The sequence below is a fragment of the Dermacentor variabilis genome, chromosome 10, assembly GCF_050947875.1.
Source record: "Dermacentor variabilis isolate Ectoservices chromosome 10, ASM5094787v1, whole genome shotgun sequence".
NCBI classification, from domain to species: domain Eukaryota; kingdom Metazoa; phylum Arthropoda; class Arachnida; order Ixodida; family Ixodidae; genus Dermacentor; species Dermacentor variabilis.
Genome location: NC_134577.1, coordinates 21,099,023 through 21,122,311, shown reverse-complemented (window position 1 = coordinate 21,122,311; position 23,289 = coordinate 21,099,023). Strand labels below are relative to the sequence as shown.

The window sequence follows — 23,289 nt, the reverse complement described above, 5'->3', positions numbered from 1 at the left end:
TGCAGGGCAAAGAACTGTCCCTGCGATCTCCAATTAACCCTGTCCTGTTCCGACCGACTCCAACTAGCGCCTCCGAATTTAATTTTATCAGTCCACCTATCTGCAGTCCTCGACTGCACTTCCCTTCTCTTGGCGCCCATTCTGCAACGCTAATGGTCCACCTATTATCTAACCTACGCATTACATGAACTGCCCAGCTACATTTTTTTTCTCAGTCACAATAAGAATACGGCTATTCCCGTTTGCTGTCTGATCCACACCACTGTCTTGCGGTCTCTTAACATTACACCTAACATTCCTTGCAACACTGAAGTGCTGCCCTTATTCTATTGGATTATCTTGAATATTTTATATAATACTGGAAGTAAGCTGATATGCCTACGATTGTTCAGTTCTTTAACGTCTCCTTTTTTGTGGATTAGTATAATGTTTACAGATTTTGGTCTAGTAAAAGAAAAGGTCTTAGCTTGCGTCCATTTATTTCTTCTATGTGCACTTATATTCGTTTTCACGGGTTTACGTTTGTACTCCTGTAGGTCACGAGCATGCATTCGCAACGGTGAAAGTTCGCCAGTACGCCTGTATGATTTGCCTAGCCGAGTTCACGGCCGCCTGCACAGGAGAACGAGAGAGATGGAGAGAGGGATAACAACTTTATTGTTTGGCCAGGACGGGGTCAAGGGAAGGGGAAGAGGTGGGAGATCCTCTTCTGTCTTCCCCCTTTAGGCAGCAGCCAGGAGCCCTTGGACCCCGGCGGTGTCTTCAGCCATCTGGACGAGTCGGACTTGCACTTCTGGATCGGAGCTAAGCAGCGCTGTCTCCCACTGCCCCACATACCTGATTTCTAAAGATTGACCTTTCTATTGAACGTGACTACGTTTGAGGGGTCACGACCAAACCATGTGCTGAAGCTCTGCCCTGCCATTGCAGATTTTGCATTCGGCTCTATGCAGTCCTGGGTAACAGCGGCTGTAGGTTACAGGGTTAGGGAAGGTGTTGGTCTGGAGCAAACGCCATGCCCTGTGTGCTGCAGGATACTTGGCAGTCACGTTTATAATGATTAAGGATGTCCTGACTGACACCAGCCTTTGCCGCACCGACCGGCGAAACGAGTGGGCATCAGCGGTGGAAAGGTCCGCGTCGACTCGGTTGGTTAGACCTCGAGCGGCGTCGTGCGCGTTCTCGTTCCCCGAGAGGCCGGAGTGGGCCGGCGTCGAGACGATTTGGACCCCCTTGACTCGGTTGCCAAGAAAACCGGTCAGTAGGATGTTGGGTGCTTCGTACTACACACGCCCCCTGGCGAAATTTAGGATAGCCGACTTCAGTCGCTCACAATGAATTTGTATTTGGAGGAAGCAGTCATTGCCATGGCAATGGCCGCCTCCTCCGCAACTCATCCCCAATCGTACCGGACGCGAATGAATCGCCCTGTTGATTTACTATTGCTTTGGCCATGGCCTCGCGATCGTCATTATCAGCGGCGTCCACGTAGACCACGTCCTCAGAACTCTCGAATCTTTCCTGCATTGTCTGTACTCTTGTTTGTCTCCGTTCCGCGTTATACACCAGTGCGTGTTTTTGGGTAGTGGTAGAACGTAGATGTTTGTCCTGATGTCCGCTGGTATGTCCAATTTGGCTCCGGATCGGCATTCGTGATTAATGTTCAGGGACTGTAAAATGTGCCGCCCTGTCCGAATCTTGGATAGCCTTTCCAGTTGAGCGGTGCTGTGAGCTTCGATCAGCTCGTCTAGGTTATTGTGCAGCCCAAGTGCTTCGAACCGTTTATTCGAGGCTGTGACGGGTATGCCTAGTGCCTGTTTGAAGGCGTTCCTGATTATGGCGTCTATTTTGTTCTTTTCGTCCTTCCTGTGATTCAGAAACGGGGCGACTTAGACCAGGCGGCTCAGAACGAATGCCTGAACTAGTCCAATAAGGTGGCCGACTTGCATACCGTTGGTGCCGGTTGGCGATCCGCGAGATTTGACGGGTCGTCTGATATACGCTCTTTTCGAGAGCCCTTATGGTTTCGGTGTTGTACCCGTTAGCCTGGATTCGCAGGCTAAGGACCCTGATGCTGGGTACTGTCGGAATGAGCTCCCTTCCACTGGTGTAGAGTTGTTGGATTGGTGGCGTTATTGTTGGTGGCTTGCATCCCCTTCGGGCTGTTTGATAGAGCAGGAGCTCTGATTTTTGCGGAGAGCAACCCAAGCCTCTCGGCTTGACGTACGCCTTCACTGCGTCTATGCCTCTCTGCAGGAGTTCTTGTATGTGTCCGTCGCTGCCCCCCGCCACCCAGAGGGTAACCTCGTCCGCATAGAGACTATGATGGAGGCCCTCTATGTTTCCTAATATTTCAGGGAGACCGAGCATGGCGACGTTGAAGAGGAAGGGCGAAAGGACCGAGCCTTGAGGCGTGTCCCTGCTCCCCAACTCCAACCTGGCCGACTCAATCCCCCCGATCCTTAGGACGGCCGTCCGGTTCACCAAAAATGCTTTAACGTTGCATTGCCCTGGTGTCTAGAGGAGAACAGCCGTATCCGTCGATAATGTGATGTTTGAGCCTCAGCATCACGTCCCGAGTCGATAGCTTGGATCGCAATCCCATCATGGTACGAGGAAAAAGCCCCTTCTCATCCATGTGCCTGTTGAGTGTTCAGCACTACTTGCTCCATTAGCTTTCACAGGCACGAGGTAAGTGAGATGGATCACAAGTACTCCAAATGTAATTTTTTCCCGGCTTCGGGATCATAACGACCTTGGCCGTCTTCCATTGTCTGTGGATGGCGCCTACCCTCCAACATTGATTCATGTATTCGTTGAGAGCCTCAACAGAGTCCTCGTCTAGGTTTCTGAGCATTTTATTAGTAATACCGTCCAGTCCCGGGGCAGATTTGGTACGGAGATCCTGTATGGCTCCCCTCACCTACGCCGTTGTTAGCGGGAGGTCGAGCGTTTCGTTTGCAGCTCTCGCGTAGGGTTTAAGTTCCTCTAGCCGAGTTCACGGCCACCTGCACACGAGAGATTCCGGAACTACAAGGCCAGAGCCGTTTAGAAATTGTTCTATATTGAGTTACAATCTATAGCGGATAAATCAAACAAGTTTTTAGGCACGTAGGGCCCTCTGGGCTGTACTTGTCGGCGATAAGGTAGCCTCGCTGCCTACAGGATTATTTGAGTGAGCTATGTCGAATGCTCGGTTGCAATAGTCGGAAGCTCGAATCCTTCTATAAGACTTTCTTTTAATTTTACGATGGTGAGCTTGAAATTCACCTTCTCCAGTGCACAACATCTGCAAGCTTGGAGTGACGCCTGACACCGGCAAAAGATGCCGAGAGCGAGTGGGGCTATACTAATCCAGGTACAACAAAATTAGGAAGGCCCACTAAGCTTCAACAAAGACGCTCCCTCAACAGAACAGGGATTGGCCTCCCTGTGCAGTATTCCGCCGCTACCTCCCGAATGATTCCTTCAGTTAACCCATGGCCCTCAGTCCCCTGCAGATGCGGAGCACCTGACCAAGGCTGTGGTGAGACCTGTAACGCAGCAAAGGGTGCCAAGAAACTATAGGTCTGGACAGGCGCCAATGGAAACTGACCCTGCCAAACTTTAATTGCCGAACTCTTGAGTGAGGCTAGCTTAGCAAGACCCTTTGAGGAACTATCACACAGTGTTTTGGATATCATCGGGATTAGTGAGATTAGAAGAACTGGTGAGGCTTATACATTGCTGAATAACGGACATGTCCTCTGCTATAGAGGTCTCCCGGATAAGAAGTAATACTAGGTAGGATTCGTAATCGATAAGTACATAGCGGGCAACATTGACGAATTCTACAGCATTAATGAGAGGATAGCTGTAGTCGTAATCAAACTTAATAAGAGGTATAGATTAAAGATAGTACAAGCCTACGCTCCAACATCCAATCCAGTCACGATGATGAAGTAGATTTATGAAGATTTTGAATTAGCGATGAGAAAAGTGCAAACTCGGTATACTGTAGTAATGGCCGACTTCATTGCAAAAGTGAGGAAAAAGAAGGCTGGTGAACAAGCAATTGGCAACTACAGCGTCGATTCTAGGAACACTAGAGGAGAGATGCTAGTAGAATTCGCAGAAAGGAATAAGCTTCGAATAATGAACACATTTTTCAGGAAGCGTAGCAAAAGAAAGTGTACGTGGAAAATCCCTAATCGTAAAACTAGAAATGAAAATTATTTCATACTTTCTGCTGATCCCAGCGTAGTGCAGGATGTAGCAGTGATAGGGTAAAGTGCAGTGATCATAGGTTAGTGAGGGCTTGGATTCACCTCAATTTGAATAGAGAAAGAGTAAAATTGGTCAACAAGAAATAGGTCAACCTACAGGCAGTATGGGTAAAAGCAGGCAAACTCAGGCTAGTAGTTGCAAACAACGATGCAGGCTTAGAACACAGAGATGAAGGTGACATAGCGGTAATGAATGATACCGTAACTGGGCTGACTTCAGAGGCAGCAAATGAAGTGGGAGGTAAGGAAAGAAGGCAACCAGTAGACAAGAGAGAGAGAGAGTAATACAGGAAGGCAGGTATGTTAACCAGTCAATAGTCTGGTTAGCTACCCTACGCTGGGGGAAGGGAGAGGGGGAAGCGAGAGAAGGGAGAGAGAAGGTGTAGATACGTGTACGGACAGCACTTGAGTTAAAGACGCTCGCGCAAACCGGAAGTTCTGAGAAAGCATAAAAGTGCTTTCACTGCCTTCTGAGCCGATGATCGGTCGGGACGGTGCTCTAGTAACGTCTGTTCACTCAGAGGACGATCACCTAACTTCCTCAATGTGTTGGACAAAGATTGTCGTTGTTCTTGAACTTGAGGACAATGGCACAATAAGTGTTCAATGTTCTCCTCGCATCCGCAAACAGCACATGCAGGACTATGAGCCATTCCAATTAGTGCTGAGTAGGCAAGCTCTCCCAAGTAACTAAGGACCTAAAAAATAAACGATAAACAATGAAAGTTTCCAACTCAAGAGATAGATATAATTCACATGACTATCAAATCTGATCAGCAAGGCGAAAATAAGTGACATTCGAAACTATAACATGAGCAAGACTTAAGAAGCCGCAAAAAGTGGACACAACCTGAAATCAGTGAGAAGTTTGGAATAGGACAAATGAAGATGTATGAACTGAAAGATAAGCAGGGTAATATCAGCAATCTCGAAGTTACAGCAAATGCAGCGGAAGAATTCTATAGTGACCTGTAGTACCCTGAGGACTCCGCAGAACTCCATTCGCAACAATTAACATGATCCAGAAACTCCTTTAACTAGAGATGAGGTCAGAAGGGCGTTGCAAGACTTGAAAGGAGGAAGAGCGGCAGGAGAAGATGAAATAACAGTCGATTTAATCAAAGATGGAGGACACATAATGCTTGGAAAACGGGCGGATATTTATACGAAGTATAGATCGACTGCAAGGGTCCCAGAAAACTGGAAGAATGAAAACATTATACTAATCCACAAAAAAGGAGACATTGAAGAACTGAAAAATTATAGGCCTATTAGCTTACTCCGGGTATTATAAAAATATTTACCAAAATTATCTCCAATCGAATTTGTTCGGATAAACTTGCCGTACAAACAACCGGCACACAATTTGAACGTGTACACAGGTTGGGTGAGTTCGCCGAGGACAAACGCAGACCAACAATAGCAAAGCTAAGATTCTTTAAACATAAACAGGTCATCCTAGCATCTGCGCAAAAACTTAAGGGATCTGCGCTCTCGATTCGAGAAGACTTTTCGCTATCGACACGGCTTGCTAGGAGGAAGTTGGTTGAAATTGCCAAAACGCAACCTACGTATTGACAATAATAATCAGTTGCGTGATCATACAAGGTCGTTTCATCTCAGATAGCTAGAAAACGGTATTTGTAGAGACGTCCCACAAACAACCCAATCAATTTCATCAGTACAGTCGATATCCTTATCTTTCACTAAAATTCGAAGCCTACTCCCAAAGCGCGATCTGGTGCGTTCTTTCATCCAAGACAGTCATTCAGACATTATCTTTTTGACAGAGACTTGGCTACGACCCGAAATAACCAACAACGAATTTTTTCATGATTGCCCTGTGTACAACGTATATAGGCATGTCCGCACCGAAAAAATAAGAGGCGGCGTCTTAGTAGCTGTTAATCGAAAAATCGAAATTGGAAAGTTGGAAAAGTAATTCCAATGTTTAAAAGTGGTAACAGAAATATGGCGGAGAACTACCGCCCTATCTCGCTCACTTGCATACGTTGCAAAATGCTTGAGCACATTATTGCGTCGAATATTTATAACCACCTCGAGTTTAATAACTTCTTTTTTAATAACCAGCATGGGTTCCGAAAATCTTTCGTGTGATACGCAGTTACTAGAGTTCACCACTGACTTGCACTTTAACATGGATAATAACCTTCAAACTGAATGCATCTTTCTGGACTACTCAAAAGCTATTTGATCGCGCTGCTCACTGCCGCCTCATCGCTAAGGTATCTACTCTTAGACTCGACTCCCTAACGCTATCTTGGCTTCGTAACCTTTCATCTTTTCGCGAGCAGTTCACAGTCGTCAATAATTTTGCTTCTTTTTCTGATGTCACATCCGGTGTTCCGCAGGGCAGCGTGCTAGGCCCTTTGCATTTTCTTTAATTTATAATAATGACCTACCTTCTAACCTTTCCTCTTGCATGCGACTATTTGCTGACGACTGCATCGTAAACCGCACTATTGAAAGTCCTGATGACCATTTGATCCTCTAAAAGGACCTTAACCTCGTTTATGCCTGGTGTGACAACTGGCTTATGACGTTGAACTCGAATAAGGGCAAAACAATTTCCTTTACTCGTAAACAGTCACTTTTTAACTTCATGTATTCTATAGGCAGCGTTTCACTGTCCCGTGCGGTGTCATATAAGTACTTAGGCTTGCATCTAACATCAGACCTTTCATGGAAATTGCATATCACCAACATATGTGCTAAAGCGTCACAAACGCTGGGTTACTTACGTCGAAATTTGCGTCATTGCTCAGCTCATACACGCAAATTGGCATATTTAACCTTCGTCCGCCCACAGCTTGAATTTGCTTCATCCATCTGGTCGCCTCATCAAAAGTATGTAATCTCAATGCTGGAAGCCGTACAAAAATAGAGCCGCTCGATCCATTTCATGTAACTATAATCGCCATTCCAGTATAACAAAAATTAAGCAAGGCATTTCACTGCGCCTGTGTCGTGTGGTTCTTTCTCTGTCTCGTTCTTTTTTGCGCAGTTTTTCTTTGTTCTCACAATGTCATACCAACTAGCGCCTCACCGTACGCTTCTAGATTTCACTCTAGACGTTAAGTATTCGTCGTTCTGTTGCTATTTTATGCTTAATACACAAATATATTCACCGCGTAACATCCCCACTGCCACTTGCAAAGCCATTACGTACATCCAGGCGCCTTCATAATCACCTCAGCATCAAACGCATATTTGGTAAAACTAAAGCTTTCAATTCCTCGGCTTTGCCACAAGCCATCGCACTTTGGAACGATCTTCCAGATGCCATTGTTTCAATCACTAACCGCGAACATTTCCGTGAGCGCTTATATACACATTTCACAAACTGAGACTGTATAATGATGCGTTTTTTTCTTCCGCTTACTGTTACTTTGTTCTTGTCCATGCTCATCCCGTATTTTATTGTATAATCCTCCATCACTCAATGCTCCGACCGGAGCCTGTGATGTACCTTTAAATAAAAATAGAATAAGGGCAACACTGGACTTCAGTCAACCAAGGGAACAGGCTGGCTTCAGGACGGGGTACTCAACAATGGATCACATCCATGTCATTAATCAGGTTATCGAGAAATCCGCAGAGTACAATAAGCCTCTCTATATGGCTTTCATAGATTACGAAAAGGCATTTATTCAGAAGAGATACAAGCAGTCATAGAGGCATTACGTAATCAAGGAGTAGAGACAGCTTACGTCAATACCTTGGAAAATATCTACAGAGGTTCCACAACTACCTTAATTCTACTCAAGAAAAGCAGGCAGATACCTATTAAAGAAGGGCTCAGACAGGAACACAATCTCTCCAATGCTATTAACTGCGTGCTTGGAAGTATTCAAGCTATTAAACTGGCAAGGCTTGGGAGTAAGGATCGACGGCGCATATGTCAGCAACCTTAAGTTTGCTGATGAAGGTTGATGACTGTTCTATTCAGCAACAATGCGGACGAATTACAACAAACGATTGAGGACCTTAAGAGAAAGAGTGTGTGTGAGAGTGGAGTTGAACATTAATATGCAGAAGACGAAGGTAATGATGAATAGCCGGGCAAAAGAACAAAAGTTCAAGATCGCAAGCCAGCCTGCAGAGTCTGAAGCAGCACGTTTACCTAGGTCAATTAATCATAGGGAACCCTGATCATGAGAAGGAAATTTATAGAAAACTAGGTTGGATCGCATACGGCAGACAGTGTCAGCTGCTGACTGAAAGCTTACTGTTATCATTGAAAAGGAAGGTATATAATCAGTGCATTTTACTGGTGCTGGTATATGGAGCAGAGACTTGGTGAATGACAAAGGAGCTTGAGAACAAGGACCGCGCAAAGAGTGATGGAACGAAGAATGCTAGGCATAACAGACAGAAAGAAAGCGGTTTGGATCAGAGAGCAAACGTGTATAGACAATATTCTCATTCACATTAAGAGAAAACAAATGCACTGGGCAGGTCATTTAATGTGCAGATTAGATAACCGTTGGACCATTAGGGTTACAGAATGGGTACCAAGAGAAGGAAAACGCAGTCGAGTACGGCAGAAGACAAGGTGGAGCGATAAAATTAGGAAATTCGCGGGCGCTAGTTAGAATAGGTTGGCGCAGGACAGGGGTAATTGGAGATCGCAGGGAGAGGCCTCCGTGTTGTAGTGGACATAAAGCAAGCTGCTGCTGACGATGATAATGTTGGCATTCTTCCAGTTATCAGGGACCCTTGAAGTCGCGAGAGATTTCGTATAAAGGGCCGCCAGGTTCACAAGCATGATTCCGCCTCCATCTTTGATTAAATCGATTGTTATTCGAATCATCTTCTGCTGCTGCTTTTCCCCGTTTCATGTCTTGCAAGGAGCTCCTAACTTCATCGCTATATATAGAAGGAGCCTATATTACCCTTTCTTTGCTACTTCGAATGCCGGTATCCTGTCTCCTCTGGGTACTGTACAGTTCAGTATAGAATGCTAATATTACCCTGCTCATCTTTCAGTGCATACATCTTGATTAGTCCTACTCCAAGTTTCCTTCTCACTGATTTCAGGCTGCGCCCATTCTTTATGGCTTCTTCAGTCTTTTTCACGTTATAGTTTTGAATCTCTTATTTTCGCCTTGCTGATCAGTTTTTACAGTTCCGCGAATTCTGTCGTATCACTTGAGTTAGACACTTTCATTCTTTGCTGTTTCTTTATTAGGTCCTTTCTTACTTGGGAGAAGCCTAGTTACGGTTTCATTCGTTATCTGTATGTCACCTTCATTTCTCTGTTCTAAGGCTGCAAATTTCTTTACAAGTAACAGCCTAAGAATTTGTCTGCTTTTACCCTTACTGTCTTTAGGGTGACCTGTTTCTTGCTGACCAACTTTACTCTGTCTCTCTTCAAATTGACGTGAATCCTAGCCCTCACTAACCTATGATCAATGCACTTTACCCTACCTATTACCTCTGCATCCTGCACTATGCTGAGGTCGGCAGAAAGTATGAAATCAATTTCATTTCTTGTTTCATTCACCATTAGGAATTTTCCAGGTCCACTTTCTGTTGCTACGCTTCATAAAAAAGTTCATTATTTGAAGCTTATTCCTTTCTGCGAATTCTACCGCCATCTCTCCTCTAGCGTTCCTAGAATCGACGCTGTAGTTGCCAATTGCTTGTTCACAAGCCTCCTTTTTCCCACTTTTGCATTGAAGTCGCCCATTACTACAGTATACAGAGTTTGCACTTTTCTCATCGCTAATTCAATATCTTCATAAAACTGATCTACTTCATCATCATCGTGACTGGATGTTGGAGCGTAGGCTTGTACTACCTTTAATCTATGCCACTTATTCAGTTTGATTACGACTACTGCTACCCGCTCATTAATGCTGTAGAATTCGTCAATGTTGCCCGCTATCCTTATGGATTAGGAATAGTACACCGTATTGTTTATCATGGGAGACCTTTATAGCAGAGGACACGGCCGTTAGTCAGCACTGTATAAGCCTCACCAGTTCTAATCTCACTAAGGCGAATGACATCCCAAACAATGTCTGATAGTTCCATAAAGGCGTCAAGCAAGGAGACCCATCTCTGCAGTGCTATTCACTGCCTGCTCAAGAGGAGTATTGAAGTTATTAGAGGAAGCCTTATGAGTACGGATAAATGGGGAAAATCTTAGCAACCTGCGCTTTGCAGATCACATTATCCTGTTAAGCAACACTGGAGATGAATTGCAACAAATGATTGACCTCGTTAACCAAGAAAGTATAAAAGTAGGGGTGAATAACATGTAGCTGACAAAGATAATAAATAGCCTGGAAAGACAACGAAAATTCATGATCGCAAGTCAAAGCCTAGAGGCTGTGTAGGAGTAGGTTTATCTAGAGCATTTACTCAAAAGGGCCCATGATCATGAGAGGGAAATTTACGGAATAAGAATGGGTTAGATTGCGTACGGCAGCAATTGCCAAATCCTGACGAGGAGCTTATCAATGTCGTTGAAATGATAAGTGTATAATCATTGCATTCCATTTATAATTTCAGTAATACATGGCGTATCAAATAGGTGCTCCACCCGTAGTTTTTCTTTATATCAATGATCATAACTTATATAGTCTATCGAGCTTTTCTGAACGGTTCTGTCTTGTATCGAGAATAAAGCACGCTAATGGCATAACTATTTTGGAAGGAGATCTTAACGCTTTGTTTTACTGGTGCTTGCAATGCAAAATGGTTTTTAATCCTTCAAAAACGCAGTACAATGTGCCTCATCGCGACGGCATGCGTCATTCGCTCACACTACAGCAATAATGATGTAACTTTCGGCAATGTCTTCTTTTTGTGAGTATGAAGGCGTTCACACAACACGCGATCTTGCATGAAATACGCATGTCACTTCGATCATCGCTAGCACGAATCGCATGCTGGAGTACAACAAACATTCACGCACAAATCGCCCAAGCAAGCGCGAAGTGAACCCCCCCCCCTTTGCCGCACAATTTAGCATCATAATTCGTGCCATCCCGAAATATCATTCGAGTGGAATCAGCTACCGTCCATTTTGGTAATTAACAATCCACAAGATCTTGAGAAAAGTATTTCTTTTTTATTCTTTACCATTGAATAACGGTACTTTCCGCGAGTACTTGATGGCTCGATTGCATAGTTCGTGTTCCACATACATTGTTTCGCACTACTGTACTATTTGTTGGTTGTATTTCTTTTTGCATTTGCGCGCCAATTGAGTCAATCTTCTTCAAACCGCCTAATAGTGTTTTTGCATGTGTTCTGTATCATCTACAAATAATATGTTCGTGGCAATAATTGTTTGTATAATAGGAGTTGTTAAAAGGCAATGTCATCTGGCAACATTGGTCTCATCCGCAATCTTCCCCAATACACCGTGGCAAACCGCTTGCAAGCTGAGTGGCCTCTACTGCGGCTCGGCTATCGTCGCCGTGTCACTATATTCAGGACTCCATAATGTGCAACACAGGCCTTGAAATTTGACGACAACTGACGTGGATATGCACGTCTGCAATAGATGTGCGCATCTCATCTGCGCTTTTTCGATTTACTTTTGCAAATGGGAAGGTCTATGGGAATCCATTATACCTCAGAGGTTACATGGAGCAGCTTATTATTCCAAGATTCTGAAGGGGAATCGGCAACACCACAAGAACAAAGGCCTTTCGCGTCGCATTCTGTGTTGGAACTCTGCCTGATTTTTCATCAGCCTCACATATTTCTTGCTTAGGTTTTCAACGCAGCTTTCCTCTGTCTTGTAATTCTCTTTGTACGCCAGCGCTATTACACGGTCTTGCCTCTACCTGTCTCTTATTTCGTTTAATTTACGCTGACCTACAATTACACGTGATTTATTATCATTTATTTCCCATCGGTCTGCAGAGCCTTCGGAGCCTAATAGATTTCGTTCACACAGGGCAGTAACGCTGTTTATTCTTTCACCATTCTTTTTTTCAGAACGTGACTTAAGATTTTGTAGCATAATTGTATGCGCACTTGTATCGCTATGACTGTATACGCAAGAACAGATATACTGACTTCCTCTTCTAAATGCGCTTTCTAGACGCCATGCTATCGTTAAAGATTTAAATTTGTCCTTATGCGGCCCGTTTGTTTCCTCACGCTTATAAGCTATCTAGCATTTTAAACACAAACCTATCTTTATACCAGTCGTGATAGTGCACTCTTCTAGCCAGCTATCAATACAGACGTGAAAGTGCCTGTATACTGCCTCCGGTTACAGCATAGTAGTTATCTGGCTAACGTACGTTGCAAGGACAAAACTTTAAATCAAAGTACGTTTTGTGGATGGCACTAATTAACGTACACTGCGTGTTTGTTGCAAAATGGGAGCGCTCTTCGTAGTAAACCGTTCGCCCACAAACTTTGTTTAGTCTTAGGCTTTGCAGTGATATAAGTTTCAAGCCACGTTTGCGGACATTATGCTTACCAGTTTCGTCCACAATAAATCTGATGCCGGTGTCGTCTGCGGTGACGTCACTTAAGACATGTTGATTCGACTCCTAGGGAACGGAGGGAACCACCTGCCATGGCTGCGATGAACTGTGTGTTTTCACCGTATCCTTGCCTATCACCGTACGTGGGCTTGTTCTTGCACTCTGGTGTCCTCCTTTGCAGTGCGCTGCATCCCAAAGAAAGGTACGAAATGTGACCCATGGTATACGAAGCATGAAGACGAAGTAGTGATTCTTCTAAGGTTACGCGTGTCACAGCAGAGAAGCATCATCGTCATCATTTTCTGAATATGGAATGATCACGTAAGCACGCAACTGGTGCTGAGGCATTAACGTCAGCGATCAAGGTGGCCCGCATGAAGGGGAAGATCGTATTTTTCGGTTATCAAATTCTTCTGAATTTCACCATTTCAGTTTCTCCGTCAGGGTGTCCTAAAAACCCACAATACACGCAAAGTAGTATAATACATGGGCCGTTATTAGTATCGTTACTTGTTGCCGGCCTAGTTGGTTCATACTTATCACAACGTAATCAGGCGCAAAAGATTGTGAAGACCCCCAGCCCAAGTACAGGAATTAAGGGTCTTGATAATAGACAGCTTAATTATTATAGTCAATGTGCCATTGTGTGCAAACTTATCGCACCACAATAGGATCACGCAGGTAAAATTGTCAAAATGAATTCTTATTCTAGTAAACAGTAACGACAACCAGAAATAACCAAAACATTTGTCACTGAAGCTTTAGTGTACGTAATACGGACGCATGCTGCAAGGCATGCTAACAATACTGTCCTGTACGTCAGTTGGCCAAGTAGTGCCCTTGTCTGCTCACTGCATCGCTTGCTATTCAGCATCTGTCCTACCTCTGCGTCGACATTGCAATGGCGGTCGTCAAACAACAAGGTCTATGCAGCATCGAATTTCGTTCTCTTGTGGTAAATATTCTTGTGGAAGAGGAAGAAGTGTAGCTGCCGAGGCAAATCAGGCACTAGAGCGGCTATCGTGGAAACTTTTTACGGCTTCGAAGACAAAATCAGCAGCGATCACTGATACCGATGAGGGGCGCGACGGCACCAAGAGCTGTCGTTCGACTGCCGCTGTGGCGGAGGGGCAAGGCAGCAACGGCTATGTGCAAGCGTGGCAAGGGCCGCCATTACCTCAGCATGGCTTCGGAACCGACGAGCCTGTGAGCCAGTCTGGAGCCACCAGGTTCTCTTACATGTGACCACCAACACTGGTCCTGGAAGCGGCGAGGAAAGAAGGGAGCATGGCGGACGAAGCAAGCCGTGCGAAAAGGGTCAGAGTGGAAGATCACATTGACCACATGAATGAGAAAACATCGACCTGCTCCCTTAGCGAAGAAGAGGACATTGAATGTGATGAGGAGGCAGATCCTTTCACTCTTGTGACATAAAAGGAGGTTCGAGGGAATTTCTGCGGTATTCCGACCGATTGAAGAAGTGAAAACGTTTTGGAAAGTGAACCGAAATGTTGTAGCCTCAGAAATCGTTGCGCTAGCAAAAGAGAAAGTAGGTTTTTTCCCAGTGAACAAAGACGTAAGTTTCTCGGTCACCGAGTTCACTCGCCTCAGCCAAGTGTTTGTTGTCATGTGTACAGGTGGCTGGCGTACTTGTGAAGCCATTTATTCCGGAGTCATACATAGGAAATGTTGGCGAAATCAGAAACGTACCTCTAGAAGATACACAGTTAACAGAATATTTAAGACAGGCAGGAGTGACATCAGCCACAGGTCAAACCCGTTACATACGTCAAGAAGATGGTACCGTGGAATCGCACCCCGTTAGAAGTGTAATTTTCCTATTTCGCTGACCGACCAATCCCAGAGCGAGTGTACCTTGGATTCACTAGCCATCCAGTCGAGCAATATCTGGGGCCCACCAGACGCTGCTCCAACTGCTAGAGATTTGGTCACTTAGCGAAAAACTGCCGAGGAACAAGGCGCTGCCAAATATGCGCAGAAGACAACCATCACAAAGACTGCAAGTCTATAAGACAACTTAAGTGCGCGAATTGCGACGGGCCCCACACTGCATCATTTTCCGGATGCCCGCAGAACAAAGCGGCCCCTCTTCAATACCAACACGACATTATCCATGGCCGCACACAACAGCGTGGTTACCAGTGCTAACATATGGGGCAGAGTGTTGGAGAATGACAGAGGCTTGAAAACAAGGACCGCGCAAAGAGCGATGGAACGAAGAATGCTAGGCATAACGTTAAGACACAGGGAGCGGTTGGATCAGAGAGCAAACGGGCATAGCCGATATTCTAATTGACATTAAGAGAGAAAAATGGAGCTGGGCAGGTCATATGATGCGCAGGTTAGATAACCGTTGGACCATTAGGGTTACAGAATGGGTACCAAGATAAGGGAAACGCAGTCGAGGACGGCAGAAGACTTGGTGGAGCGATGAAATTAGGAAATTTGCGGGTGCTGGTTCGGATCTGTTGGCGCAGGACAAGGGTAATCGGAGCTTAGAACGACAGAAAGCTGGGCTTGTTGGTAAGGACTAATTATGCAAAAAAAGAGGTGAGGCGTGCAGACAGGACACAAGAGTAGAGAACTGAACACGGACGCCGACTATCAACTGAAGAGAGCACTGAGGAGAAAAAAGAAAGAAGACACAAAACTCATCTGCGCAAGCTCATGAATGCCACGTGTCAGTCGGGTACATGTGCCGGTCTATTTAACTGCAAGCCAGAGTTAGATGAATGCGCGATATTGCACAGGCATAAGAATGAAGATACGCGTCTTACGGTAGAGGCATGGCATATCTATAATGGTGGAAGTGCGTGCCTCAGTCAGCCTTCGATTACATTACATGAGAAATTAAGTACATTAAGTACTATTGTGTCCTGTCTGCACGCCTCACCTCTTTTTTGCAAATAGTAATCGGAGATCGCGGGAAGAGGCCTTTGTCCTGCAGTGGACCTAAAATAGACTGATGATGATGAAAGAACAAGCTCAAAACAACCATACGAACCATCACTAAAGTACTGGGTACCCACCTCAGCAAATGTAGTGGCGGTTTTGCAACAGCTTCGTTGGATACCCAGGCTGACATGGACCAATATTAGTTGATAAAGGTCGGATCAAGTTCGATAAAACTAATAACGATCAGCAAGGGTTGAGAAGGGTTTATACTTTTCGGATCAAGTTTCAAACATAGATAATTACAATGTGCTGTGTGAAGATGAGCAAGTGCCACAATGTTGACGCATACTTATGCAACGCCCAGAGTTGTTTCTGCGTGAATTTTTCTCTTAATGTCGACTAGAACATCGGCTATCCTTGTTTGCTCACTAATCCACGCCGCTCTCTTCTAGTCTCTTAACGCTACATCTAACATCTTTAGTTCCATGGCTCTTTGCGCGGTAATTAAGTTGTTCTTGAGCTTCTTTGTTATCCTCCAAGTTCCTGTCCCATATGTTAGCACAGGTAGATTGCAATGGTTGTACACTTTTCCTTTCAATGTGAGTGGTAATAAGCTCGATGGCAGTATTTGGTAATGCATTCTGTATGTGCCCCAACCCATTTTTATTCTTCTATGAATTTCCTTGTCATGATCAGACTTCCCCGTGATTAGTTGACCTAGGTAAACGCACTCCTTCAGACCCTAGAGGCTGACAGGCGGTCCTCAATTCTTGTTCACTTGCCGGGCTACTGAACATTGCCTTTTTCGTCAGCGTATTAATCTTACACCTCACTCTCCCTTTCCCGGTTAAGGTCTTCAATAATTGTTGTACTTCGGCCCGTGTTGCTCAAGAAGACAATGTCATCTACAAACCTAAAGTTTCTGAGATTGTCGCCGTTGATCCTCACTCCTAAGCCTTTCCAGTTTAATAGCTTGAATACTTTAAGCATGCAGTGAATATTATTGGCGAGATTATGTCTCCTTGTTTCATCCCTCTCCTGAGAGCTAAATTTTTGATAGGCATTGTTTTCTCATTAGTTGACTCGGTTGCATGAATAGCCTCAAATAAAAATTTATTGTTGAGCTGTGAAGACAATAACATAGAGGCAGCTGCATTAGGTAAGAAACGCAGCGGTGCATTTGTTGGCATCTGATCACGGTCACCGTCCACGAGATAAAACTGTAGAAAGATTCACAAACGAAAGTTTAAAAACTACTGAAAGCAGCAATAACTGGGCACATATCGACGGTGATGAGAGCTGTCTTACATTTACTAATACTATACTTCCTACACTTACACTTCCCCGAACAGGAATAAAATGCTTGCCGGGGATAAAGACTAAAAATGCTCACCTTTATGGGTTGGTTTACAAAGGGTGTTTGGTTGTCCCATGGCTAAAACGTTCACGCTTAAGGAGCAAGACCAAATCGTTGGTATGGACCAATGAAGGTATCCCGTTTTCTGACTTTTTCTGGCAAGAATGATGACAGCTGTGACAAAGAACACGAACCGCTCATCGAGAAAACATTCGAAGCTTTCGCTGTCAAATTGTCCTGTCGGATATTTTGCTCGTGCCAAGGCTGTCATAATTACTGCACAATTTCAACCAGCTTTTTCTCGTCGCACATCTAGATGGATCTCGTTATCCTGTGCTATACATAGATAATTTCTATCGGCAGAGAGGCAGAGAGGTCGGCCCGAGTAGGTCGCCACCAGCCTTTTACTCTACGCTGGGGAAGGGGATTGGGGGAATAAGAAAGGTGATAGCATGCGAAGAGGAAGGAGGGTGGTGGCATAGGGAACGCGACGCTGATGGCAGCAGCAGAGAATACTTTCCTGTGCAACGTGCTGTGGTCAAATTTTTTTTTAAATCCTTGACTCTAAGAGTGTCACCCATTGGACAAACACTAAAATTTTTGGAGTGTACAGTGTATTGGGGCCGGTCAAGCTGCTACGAGCAGCTTCATTTCCCACTTTCCCTCTGCAATACTTTGCTTTTGTGGAAACAAAGCATACATACATGCATACTAATTGGCACACTGTAATGGTGAGCAAGCAGAAACACTAAAGAATTTAATTAATAAAGTCCCTACCATCCTGCCCGAGCTTCATGTCCTCTAAGAATGAAAGAACCAAACATTCTTGTGAAGGAAGAAATTAAAGCAATAAGGCAATCGTCAAATGCATTGGACGCTTCAAGCCAGTTCGGGAGTAGTTCATGCGCTACCGCAGACGACCGAATGCACTCACAGCGACCTTCTTCGACACCTGAACAAGGTGACTACCTCTGGAGCGCTCCGAAAAGGCGACCCGAATGTGCATTAAGAGTGGATCCAGGGGGGATGTGCATGCTGGGCCTATAAACGTTTTAGTGCCACCTTTTATCGCACATGGTATGAAGCTAGTGCCCATGTTGAATTTTGACGGCCTTTTTTCGCTTCTTTTGTGCAACGCTAACTTCGTCAATAATAACCCGCTCGCGTACTTGGCTGAAGAAAGATTGTTAGTACAAGAAAGACTTTGCTAGCGTAAATGTTCTTAATAGCACTGCAGCAAACTAAAGCATCGCTGTGAGAAGGGCTAAAAATGCTCTACGCGACGATAAACTTGAAGGCGACATCATCGAGAACAACTTTGGCCAGGACATATTTTTACTAAGACCAGTAGCGAAAGGTGTTCTTTTTTTCGGCCTTTCTACCTGCCGCAGAAGTTCGCGGCATCAAATCCCGGCCACGGAGGCCGCCTTTCAGTTAGGACGAAATGCAAAAACACCCCTCTATTTATATTTAACTGCATGTTAAAGAACCCCAGGTGGCCAAAATTAATCCTGAGTTACCCAATACGGAGTGCCTCATAATCAGATAATTGTTTTGGTACGTGAAACCACATAAATATATTGCATGTCTAAGCGCAATTAAATTGCTTTTATTGCATTATATTGCACGAGCTCGCGAACACAATTTTCAGCTTATTAGTACAAAAAATAATATACCTGCCACTTACCGCCCGCACAGCCACGTCGTCCGCAGCCAGGCCCCCGACAGCATTCTGCCACTCGCACGGCATCGCTCATTAACAGCCGTTTCCTAGGCGACCAAGCAGAGTTGACCTGCATATAGCATACGCCTCATCACTTTTCTACCAGCGCCGTCGTCGTTTCTAAAGTCGTTATCGCCTTTCATAAACGCCGCACTTCGTACGATTCATCGACGCTTTCACGCTATCAGCAATGTTCGTAGTTCGCAAGAAGACGTTCTTCAAACTTGCAATGTTACACTGAATATCTGCTGGCTTCAATCGTCGCGTTCTGCTCCGGTCAAAGTGCGCGCTATTGTGTAGACCGCCTATTCTCGCGATTTCTCTCTGGCCTCGGCAAAGGAAAAGACACCAACTTTTTTCTTCGGGTAAATGGAATCCTTAGCGTACTCAATAGGAGGTCATTTCATTTCAGAGTGCTTAGTATTGGTACAAGTACTATAGTACTGCTGCAGACGACCACAGTGCTGAAAGCACTTAATTCCGGACGGGGGCACCCAGCGCATGGTGGTCGAGGAGAACCTCCGCTGCATCGACCTGTGTCATCTGCTGACGCTCAAGCTGAACGTGGCCCGATCGCCCACCTGGACGCTCGTCGAGAGGATCGCGCAGCCGAGGATCGGTGAGTAGCACTCTCTCTATTGGCTCCACTCAAACTTAGTCAACCCACTTACTCGTAAACGTGCATTAGAAGTTGTCCAAGCCTTGAGATCAGTGCGTTGTTGTCCTCGCGACCCTTGTTGACATGGGCGCCTTAGGAGAGCTCGCGCATTGGCGAGTTGCACCATGACTGACTTCATTTAGGTCGCGCCATGGCGTCAGAAATTTTTTTATAACTAAGCTTTCTCTGCCTCTCCCCCCACTTAGCGAGTGCTGTCTGCTTGTCTTGCACGATTGTCGGACATAGTGCAAACCGATGCGGTCGCCCCTTCTATGCCCAGTTTTGCCACTAGGTGCGCTTCATACGACGCGTTCAAGAGGAAAAAACGAAATCAGGAAAGAAACGATGATAACTCAAAGGGAAGCTCATTACTTTTCGAAGCGAGATCAGGATGCCTTAGAACACTCACCCATAAAGCGAGATATAAGAAGGAAGAAGAAGCATGTGCCTGCTGCGGTTAAGATAGAGAAACGATGGAGCATATTTTATTAGAGTGCGAAGATATCTGCCCAGCAGTCGATTTAGCCACCAATGGACTCCTTGAAGCCCTTCGGTTCAGCGAGAGCAGCGGGAAAGTAAACATGGCAGCTATAGAGATTAGTAAGAGGCGATTGGAAGCTTGGTGGAAGTAGGGAAACAACAAAAAAGGGAGACGTACAAGAAGTAAGTTTACAATAGCGGGTCATAAAATTTGGCTACGGGAATTCATCTTGCGTTTTTTCTTTTTTTACCTGGGTGGGACATTAGGCAGTATAATAGCAAGAGCTTGGTGGCGCAACCCACCGCCCCGTTCCAAAGGCGACGCTCATAACATCCATCCCTCCATCCATTCATTGCGCCCAGATCTCCGCCTTATAGCGACTGTGCTCTGCTCAGTACACCATGACTCACCTGTACTGTGCAGGCATTGCAATGTCACTGGCAGGAAGTTATTTCACCGAGGGTAAATGAAACGCTCAAACCGCCCGCGAAACGTGAAGAACGAGGCTGTCCACCTCCCGATGGCCTGGCTAGAAGGACGTATGGCGGCGCCGGAAACTGACACGGCATGCAGCGCGGGGGATCCCACAGCAGGCACACCTGCAAAAATTTGAGATATTACGGGGCAGTTCCCGTGATGCTCGAAGCAGCACACACCATCGAGCTCCGTCTTTCCCAGCGTGTGCGTGCGAACATCCCGCGCGGATCGCGCTGCAAGTATAAGCACACCTCGGCCTCCGGAGAGTAGAGGACAATGCGAATCTTTGTCTCTTGGACACAATGTCTCATCTCGCTTTATCCCAGTCTTCTGGGTTTCAGATACCTACCGATGACTTGTTCTTTACAAGCTGCAATTCCACCGTTAGCGCGCTCATGGGCAATCTGCACAATGCGATTTAGCCGCTCGCAAATTTTCCATCTGCTAAAACCATTCCGCACAGTCCATTTGCTACGCAGCAATCGGCTACGCAATGCAAATTCTTTTGGCAGCAGTGGGAGAGTTTGCTCTAGATTAGAAGCCGTCGTGCAAGCTACCACATGTAGTATACGCTTTCAAAACTTGCGTTGCGTCATAGCGTTTCGTCGACCATTTACACGTTAGCTAATTAGATTCTGGTGTTCTACATGCCAAAACCCTGATTCGGTTATGAGGCGTGGCGTAGTGTGGCATTCCGAATTAATTTTGAACACCAGGCGATCTCTGACGTTCCCCTATTGCAACATCCACAAGCGTTTTTGCATTCTGCCCCCATCGAAATGCGCCCGCCGCGGCGGGGATTTAATTAGGCGACGTCGTGCTTAGCAGCGCAACACCGTAGCCGATAAGCCGCCGCGCCGGGTAAGTGAACACAAAGCGCGGGTTTTCAAATTTACAGCGAAACACGCATTACAGCGCGAACAGTGTGGTCCACTCTTAAAGGAAACACTGTAATGTGCGGTTTTCGCTTTGCTTGCGCTCAAGCTACAAGTGCCGGCTGAAGTCATGTCAGCGCACCGTTGCAAAGACGAGCGATTACAAGTTTACCGGAGGTGAAACCGCGCACCTGCTTATCTTCTCGGCATTACGCCCTGCATATACACCGATCTGCGTACGGCGCACCGGCCTCGGTTCTTATTTGTAAATAATCTCGCATGTTGTTGAACTTAAGGTTCGCGATCATTGTTAGCCGGGTTTGTTTGAAAATGTGGAATATGAAACAAGGCACCTGAACACGTCGCCTGAGTGATAACGCAACCCACATATGGGAAAAGAAGTCAAAGGGAATTTAAATACAAAAGGTAATGCACCAGCAAGGTAATCTAAGATGTGCGCTAACAGGTTTGACAAGTTGCTCTGTATATCGCTGCTATTTCGTATACTTTCTTGCACCTGGAGACGTTCAAGTCAATGATAACAGGCACATCTACTTTTAACTATTTCAATCCTTTGCACTGCAGAGCGCACCACCTATTCATGAAATATACTTAAACATGTTCGTTAAAAATTCAAAAAAATTGCAGGGTCTCAATATCTCTCGTAGGAGGTGAACGGCTAAAGCCTACTCTTCCTCCTCTTATCATTATGATCCGTCGTTAGACATGTTGGTCATATATTTATCAGTAGTCATTACAAGTGCTTTCAGTCGTTATTAGTCATTACAAGTCATTAGTAAGCATTTTTAGTCATTTCTAATCAATTGTGGTCATTGCAAGCCGTCGTTAGACATATTGGTCATTTCGTAGTCATCAGTAGTCATTAAAAGTTAGTCATTTCAGTCACTACTGCTAATTACTAAACATTTCTAGCAATTTCTAATCAATCGTGGTCATTACAAGACGTCGTAAGGCATAATGGGCATTTTGGAGTCATTAATATTCATTACAAGTCATTAGTAGTCATTAGTCATCTCTATTACCAATCACCAATCTCTATTATAACGTTATCATTCACTGTCACTATCAATCATTTTTCTTTAATCTGCCTACATGCGGCTTGATCGGCTGGCGAGAGCTGCCGACTAACATCATTACACCTGTTATACTTTCTCAAGAATGGCAGGAGAACTTTGTAAACGTTTTACATAACGCCTCTAAACGAGCAAAAAGCTAGACTGTAGGAATTTTAATTTCTCCCCAATAGCTACCACAAGCAACCTAAAATCGCTAACAGTTCGACGGAAACCGAAGCAGGCGGAGGCGCTGAAGCAGTTGACTAAGCAGATCCAACGTTGCACGTCAGTACGTGACATGGAATGCGTACACTGCTCTCTCCTTCAACCCTTTCAGAATCAATTTTTCTCCCGAGATACGTCTCCAAGGGCACATATTAGTGCAAATTTGCACTCTGAGTGAATTGTTCTCAGGAGAAATGAAAAACTAACATTGGAGAATCGCGTGCCAAAACGACGATCTGATCATGTGGCACGCAGCAGTGGGCGACTCCGGAATAATTCTGACCGCATGGGTTTTTTTTTTAACGGGCATTCAATGCACGGTACCCGGGCTCTCTCCCATTTCGTCCCCATTGATATGCGGCCGCCGCGGCCGGAATTCGGCACTTTCCCCTCTGGCTTAGAAGGGCAACGGCAAAGCCACTAACGCCACCACGACGGGCCGCATAAGGTTCTTTAACGTAGTCCTTAATCTAAGAAACGGCAACAATTTCTTTATAACATCTCAAAACATTTGAACTTATTTCTCCCCTCGAAATAGCCAGGACCTGTTTTCCTAACAGCTCTTAAGCGTGTGGTATAGTTTATGCCGGATCCCCGCGCAGCACGCACTCCCGTTACGTCTCTCGATTCAAATTTTGCGCACGACGTTCGCTCACGAATGTCTGCCGACGGGCGCAGGCACACGGCGCAAGGTTACGTCAAAAAGCGTGCGTTCCGCTGAGCGCGTTTTATTTCGTCAGGATAACACAGTCGACC

At 45.3% G+C, this 23,289-nt stretch overlaps 1 protein-coding gene across 1 annotated transcript in view; it reads right to left on the bottom strand.

Annotated features, from left to right (window-relative positions):
- LOC142560104 (uncharacterized) overlaps positions 1 to 23,289 on the bottom strand; it is a 360,402-nt gene that overhangs the window by 39,572 nt on the left and 297,541 nt on the right. Inside the window, exons 11-13 of the mRNA XM_075671926.1 lie at positions 20,291 to 20,479; positions 18,706 to 18,811; positions 12,739 to 12,930 (exon numbers count right to left, since the gene is read on the bottom strand). The gene's annotated coding sequence lies outside the window, so the exon portion shown is untranslated. The remainder of the gene's footprint in view (positions 1 to 12,738; positions 12,931 to 18,705; positions 18,812 to 20,290; positions 20,480 to 23,289) is intronic.